Source organism: Polyodon spathula, chromosome 7, assembly GCF_017654505.1.
Source record: "Polyodon spathula isolate WHYD16114869_AA chromosome 7, ASM1765450v1, whole genome shotgun sequence".
Classification (NCBI taxonomy): domain Eukaryota; kingdom Metazoa; phylum Chordata; class Actinopteri; order Acipenseriformes; family Polyodontidae; genus Polyodon; species Polyodon spathula.
The window spans coordinates 56,418,695-56,426,656 of NC_054540.1; positions in this window are offsets into that span (position 1 = coordinate 56,418,695).

The following is a 7,962-nucleotide window of genomic DNA, read 5'->3' on the forward strand; positions in this document are numbered from 1 at the left end:
GTAATTATGCATAATTACAATGTTATTATGCACAGTTACAATGTAGTTCATTTGTTTCCACGATATAACCTGAACCCGAACTCAAACCCTAACCCTAACCCTAACACTTTTCTGATGTGTACTTACATATACCATGCAAAAAGATTTACAAGTACATTATAACTAATTGTAATGATGTGTAAGTACACCTGTATTTACTAAGTAACTACTATGTAAATACACAGTAATTAGAGACACAATGTAAACTGTTACCCTTTATTTCAGGATTTCACATTTTTTAAGTATGCTGTTACACCAGGAAGCCTATGAAGGATGACTTTGAAAAATGTACACATTTTAAACAGAGGTATTACAAAGATCTTCAAACGGGATCTTAATCTCTCCTAACTTAAAATAATACAAAATGTCATTAGATTTTCATGAGACATTTTCTCTTTGAACATTCCGTCTCTGTGAGTTTAAGATAATAAAATAAAAACAATCGCAGTACTTCCTGTCCAAGTTGAATGCATTTGCAGTGAGCATGACGTGCACTCATCGGCTTTATGACTTCACTTTTATTTATTGCTTTTCAATGTCTGCAGATAGCATTAGGCTATGAGGAGCCCACATACCCCTTAAGACTATCCACTGTCAAGACAAGCACATACAAGGAAGACAAATAAATAATCCACATGGACAGGAATATGCAAAAAATCTGCACCAGGAACCCACTTTATATATATATATATATATATATACATTATTTGGTTTAGTTGGTCTACAATATAGTTTAACTGCATAACTATGGAATTGGGTTATCTTGCTTAGATAGGAGTTTACAGTAGGTGCTGCATAATCATACTGAGCTGCTTGAAAAGACACATGCTCCTTATTAAAAGCGGCAGCAGTGCTAGCCTCAATCTGTTGTTACAGGACACGTTGAACTGACACACACTCAAATAGCTCCATTTATCTTATCTTAGAAGCACTTTTCTTTATGTATTAGCCTCCATTTACTGGTTTACTCCTACCTATGCATGTTCCTTTATATTTCAATTCAAAATGAAAGCATTGCTTTTCATTCTGTTGCAATCTGCATATTCTTTACATTGGCTACAACCACTTTGCGCTGCCACACCAAGCTTATCTTGGGACAGTGCACCAGATAAGCCAGGTAAATTCTGCACTGTGTCAGTTAGCTTGCAATCTCTGAATATTGCTTGTGTCTGCGTTTCTGATTCAGAAAGTCCTGGGAATCTCATCTAGTACCGTGCGGTTCAGATTGAATGAACTAGATGATGCAGACAATTCTCATTGTACTGTGCCCATGACCTTGAGTTTTGCAGGACAACTTACTGGATCATTAAAGCAAAGCTGAATTCAATGAAGCAGATGTCACACCGGGTACTCAGATGCTCAGATTTTCCCCCCAATTTGCAAAGCAATTCCTTTCCAGCCTTTGAGAAAATTGCTTATTTTTTTTTTTACAAAGCAAAGCAAAGGCAAAATAGCACTTTGAAGTCATAACATCCTTATCTCTGTCTGAATCTGTAAAAAACAGAAAATGACTGCAGCGTGAAGATCACCCCAAAGACCCTGACAGGCAGCAGCAGGTCCAATCTAACCTTGGTTAAAACACCTTCTTTGATTGCACACAGCCTATCCACATGGACATGGTTCTGGGAACCCCTGTGTCAGAAGTGTTGGGTCAGTAATGTAATGAACAATCAAGTTGGCACAGGCACATCTGTGGATGCATTGAAAGCATTGGAACGTACAATACTGTGTTGGCTCCCTATTGCCATAAACAAAGAAAAGGTCCATAACACTATTTATAGGTTACATGAGGTCCTGTTTTGGAACCTTTTCAATGAAAAAGCTGAACTGAAAGTATCTGAGAATTTATTTTTGAAAACAGAGTAATTGCATGCATGGTTGTGTGTTTACAATGCAACTGCATGTTTCCTTACAAAATGAAAGTGTGTGGTAGTTGATAAAGTATTTTGTGCAATTGTACTGTGAGATTACAGTGTAATAAGAGACACCCAATTGAAATTATGAATGGTACCGCGTTTCGTTTTCTGTATTGTCCTGCTGTGTGTTTTGTTGTTATTGCTCGATGTCTAGTGGGGGTTGAAGATGTCACACGCTTTATTTCACCATAGGGTTTGTGGGTTGAATGACTGCTAAATAAGGTTTTAAAACCCATTAGGTATATGCAGATGTGTCAAATTGTTTCTTCCTGGTATCTAACCACTTCCTCTGTGGTAGGTCACATGATGATAGACCATTGGAGTGAAACTGAGCTGCAACGCAGGAAATGATTCAGCACCAGGAAGCAGCAGTAACTTTCACTTCCTGTATGTACAATAGCATATTTTGTCGCTTGTGTAGCATATTCCAGCTTAAATGATACAATACAAGGAAAAAACTTAGAAGATCTTCAATGAAGAAAATTGCTTTTTCAAATGCATTTTTAAATGCATTCAATTATAATTTTAAATAGCAAAATTATTGGCAAAACAGAAGCGATGCAGTGGAGAGGAAGGCACTGATATGGATGACTAGCTGTAAAGCGCAGGGTAGCATCGGAGTCAAATGTTTTTCAAACATTCTGTTTGGCAGGTAGAAATTCCTTTGTTAACCCATTAAGAGCCATTGTCTTTCTTTGAGGACAGGCTACTTTGTAATTTTTTGGAGCATTTTTAACTGGCATCTACCTGTTATTTAAATTTTCTATTTAACTATATTGTTATGATATCTTACTCTAATTTTGTTAACCGAAAAAAGTTTAAGTTTAACTGTTAATTCTCCAAGCATATCCCTTCAGGTGCTTTTATGATGCCTCCGAGATGATAAAGCTTCACTTCTCTGATTACATCGGGCATGTCTAACTTGACTATCCTCAAAATAGGACACAGTTTGTAGCCAAAACAAAGGATTTAGATTTTTTCTGTGAAAAAATATAGATTTTCCAAAATCCTGAATACTAAATGATTTATATATTTATTCTAATATTCACAGAACTGTTCTAGATAACAGCAATAACTCAGAAGTTAAAGAGATCATAAGTTAAATAGGTTCTTATACATCACCAAGCAGAAGCGCTACTCTGTAGTCTAAGTGGATATACAGAATAGCGACCGAATGGCCATTAACAACTACTACTGAATCATTCACTACTTGGTTTCAAGCTGTTCAAACATCCGGCTGTAAATCCTGCAGCACTTGAGTAACTCAGCTATGATTGCTGCTCTGTCTTTTCATGTTGCTCTCAATAAAACTGCACCCCACTGAGAAAGATGTATAACAAGCCTTCCCCTCTGTATTGCATTCCTATAATAAGACATGATAATGAATGATTTAAATATGTTCCCCTTTTGCAGTTTTTTTTTTGTTTTTTTTGTATCCAAGGACAAAGGGTTTGCCAAGTTTCATAAATCATTTAATGTTGTCTGAAACAATAAATAGATCATTTTTTATTTTCTTGTTTTTGGACATTCGCACAAAGCAGTTTCACATGCTGTTCTCAGCTGCACTACCAACTAAAGAACACACTTCTGCTTTGAAGAAACAAACAAACAAACATCAAATCCAGGTTTGAAATGAATTCCTTACATCAACAGGTTTGGTTGCACAGAATCGCTGAGTGCTGTTCTTTGGTTTAGGAAATGTTCTTTTTGACAGCAAACATTTGTTCAGAATAGCCACTGAGGTATCATAACAATCACAAGGGAGCGTGCTGTTTATTTTATAACCCTTATATATGCTGTACATGCACTGTGCAAGTGTTGTCTACAAATAACAAATCATGACAAAATGATCCCTATCTGCATCTTTCTCTGGAACGGTGCAGAAATTGTTCATATATGTCTTTTATTTCAATTTTCCGCACCTTTCAAAGCCTTTTTATTTCAACGCGCTGTCATATTTTTTCTGCTGATCCGACAAAATCCAGCAACACTTTGAGCTGATGAAATGCATGCTGTAGTGAACCTCATTTAGTTCAGGAGCTGACAAACATTTCAGAAGTTGTGCTGACACCAGTCCTTAACACATTACAGCACTGCTTATCTTCCAAGACTTTGATTATTCCTCAGAGCATTGTTGTAAAATATGGAACATGTAAAAGTCTTTAAATGTACATTTGGTTGATTTTTATTATATTTACTGCAATACAGGTTGGTGATACATAATTGTACAGAAATTGCTTTATGCTTGTGTACAGCAATGATACATTTTAATAAAGAGTTTTCATTTTTTATAGAAATATTCAAACAGTGTTATGAATTCTAAAACAAATGAAGAAATTCCTGCCTGTGTAAACATAGACTTAACACAGTCTCAGATTGATACTGTTTGTTTCTTAAATCATTTTCAGAAACGTCCCAAACTTTTACTGTTATATCTCCTTTAAAGTTATAAAGAGTTTACTGTGACAAGTAGATAAATGTAACAAAAACAACAATGAATTAAAAAGCAACGCACACAGATCTCTCACATTGCCTGTTAATAAACACGTGTATCTTCATCAGTTTGGAATTAATAAAATCCAGCTGGTTTCCTTTTTTGTTGTGAGGTGTTGAGCTCTGAGTAGATGACTGATGAGTGCCATTGCCATTAAAGATTCCATTGGGAGCTTTCTGAACAGCTTCCCTGTAATCTCTACTCGTGGTACTCATTACCATAATTAGCTCTGCCCCTACTTGAATACCTGCTGGAGTGCCACACATATTTTTTAGAAGCTCAAGACAATCACAGTGACAAGAGTAATCTCCTTTTAGGCCGAGAAGGATAAGGATGGAAGTAATTTTTCCAACCTCATATCTGATCAAGACATCAGCCGAATGGATAATCAATTTAGAGAGATGTATGCTAATTGCTCAGAAACAAATTGCTTCATTTGCTCATGGAAATGATTGTTAACAGGAGGGGGCATGAAAAAGAGAAAACATTTATCAAGACTAGCTTCACTTCACTGTGGCCAATGTGAGGTTTTTGATTTATTTTACCCTTTGCTTTGCATCTGGAGTAATGTGGGTTAAATATCAGGTTAAATTGCACCTGACCATGTGTGACGTGCATGTTATAGAATGGAACTGTGGACCCAGGCTAGGTACAGTGCACCCACAGCCTGAGTCTGGACTCGCTATACTGCCTTCAGGCCTGGATTAAGACCAAACCAGCCTGCCCATCGTTACACTGGCTCTGTAAAACATCAGGCTGCTCAAAGTAAATAATCACATTATCTTGCTGTAACTCCCAGGCAATAGTACAATGACAAGCAGGCACTATATCCTGACAAGCTAAATCTCTTCTTCTCAATACCCAGTCTCAATACCCAGTCGCTGCCAAAAGCATGTCTCTATACTGTTATTTGTTTAAAAATCATTTGTTTTTCCTTTTTTGTTGTTAAATGAAAGTGTTTAGTAGGATTGCTATTTTATTGGCTGCCTGATTTCGTGTCTTTTTACCTGATCGCCTGTGTCTGACCCTCACAGAGTGGCTACCTCATCCTCACCATATAAAAATGCCAATGCATACAGCTATGGCCAAAAGTCATCACCTAGAATTTTAGGATTGATATATATATATATATATATATATATATATATATATATATATATATATATATATATCAATCCTAAAATTAGTACACCAATGAAGGCTGACACCTTTGTGCCAGGATATCTGTATCTAGTTTACTACAATATATGAAGAACTGCCTGCTTCTGTGAGGTACGGTACAGCATTTTGTTTAGTTTAGAACTTTAGATTTGTGAGATTTGTCTGCATTTGTAAGTATTCTTCAGCATCGCTGTAGCTCCTAGATGCTGACTGTAGATGTCAGTATTTCACTTTCTTCTTTGTGATCCATGCTCCTCTTGTCTGTCTCAGTAAGGGTGGCAGGAGGTTGGGTTTATTTCATCAGTGAAGGTACATTATCAGAATTACACGGTACAGGGCACTGAATTGAACTTGTTGCAATCACCATTTATCTTCCTGCCCTCCAAACGGTTTCTCCTTTGGAGAATCGCTTGATAGCACTCAAAGCCTTTGGAAATCTTGTCTCTTTTTGAGATCAGTACTTTTGTCTGAGTTTAATGCATTCTCATAACGTTTTGTTCATTTAAAGATTATGCCTACATTATATAAATGAACTGTGCGCTGGTGCATTAAATATTCCAATAGAAGCGACCAGTGAAACACAGACCCTTGTGGTGCGAGCAGATGCTTAAATCCACCGTGGTTTAATATCTCACTGGGGAAGGAAGTGCTTTGAAAAGAAAGCCTTTGTGAACTGTTGATGATCTTCAATACGCTCCAGGCAGGATGAAAAGTAAGAAACAGTCCTGTTGACCAGGATATTCCCAATGTTCTCATATAATTCTTGATAAAGCGTCACATTAAGCGTTTCTAATGACTGTGTATTTACATAACAGTTACTTAGTAAACACAAGGTCAGCACCCTTAGCAGCAACACTGCAGGGTACACTGGGCACTAGTGTCTCCTACAGTAGCTCACTTCAGTGGGGCTTTGTGCAGAGAAGCAGTAGCTCACTTCAATGGGGCTTTGTGCGGAGAAGCAGCCTGTAGTAGCTGAACTCTCCAGACAGCTGATCTGTTTGCTGAGCTCACAGATTCTCTGCATCATCAATGTATCAAACTATTGCCTTTATGTTTAGGAAGCCCCACAGGACAGAAGATCACTCCTGCCATCTGTGATCTGATACAACCTTTTCTGATACCATTGTGTACTTACCTATATCATGCAAAAAGGTTTACATGAAGTCCATTGCAACTGTGCATAATAACATTGTAATGATGTGTAGGTACACATGTATTTAATAAGTAACTACTATGTTAATACACCATAATTAGAGACATGCAATGTAAAGTGTTACCATTCTTTTGCTGTCATGGTTCTTTAACTAAGGGAAACAAACAGAGCACATGATGGTAATGGGATCCACACTAGCTTGACAACCTGGGAGGCTTCACCAAGCTCTTGGGATAAGTTCTCCAATTACAAAATCTTAATGCGCTACGTTTCAGTATGTATGTAGATTTTCTTTGAAAAGCATACCTGTATTAAAAACAAAATAGGGGAATGGGTTGTACTACAGCAGTCTTGAGAATTAGCATTTCAACCACATTACGTGATACTGAGCAGATCTTAAATAATTTACCACCAGTACTCTGATACCAAGCGCAATCAGCGTCCCGGAGGAATTTAAGATTTAATGAAACAGATCTCTCTGTACATCTGCAGCAGAGGAACATGCAGAATCTCCACTGGCTTTGTAAGGAGAAGCAGCGCTGTCTTCTTTCAGAAAGGCTTGAGAACCTGGCCCTCTGTGCTGTGTATTGCTGAAGAATAACGGTTCATCATAATAACGCTGCCAGTGCTCACTGACCTGCTGCTTGGCCGATATGCAATAGGCTGGATAAATGACCATCCGCCGGATGCCTCCTGTTAGTGCTCATCTTAAAGACGTTCCAAGAGAGGTGAACGCCCTCAAAAATTAATGAAAGACGATTCTCCAGACGCATCGTTCATTCCAGGACAAAAATAATGAAACTGGCACAGTAAATGTGAATTGATTTTGTATTCATTACCATTTCAGACTAGTCCCTGAAGCTTGATGTTACCCAATCTTTTCTGGGGATGCCCTCTCGATACCTGGCACTAAGAGCCAAGGATTCAGCTGCAGTGACTCTTAAGCCTGTGCCCCCTGGCACGAGGGATGTTCTTTATCACACAGGGAATAGCACACATGATGACAGGCTCTCTGGACATGGTGCTCATTTTGACTTGATATTCCACATTCACACACAGAAGATTTCGAGAATCAGACCCGGTCACTTCTCTTACTATAGATTTTATCTACAATCAGATGAGTGAATGTTAATCTTACATAGTTAATGTATGTGATTTGTTAGCAGGGTGATTGTGGTGAAACTACTTCTTATCCTAGA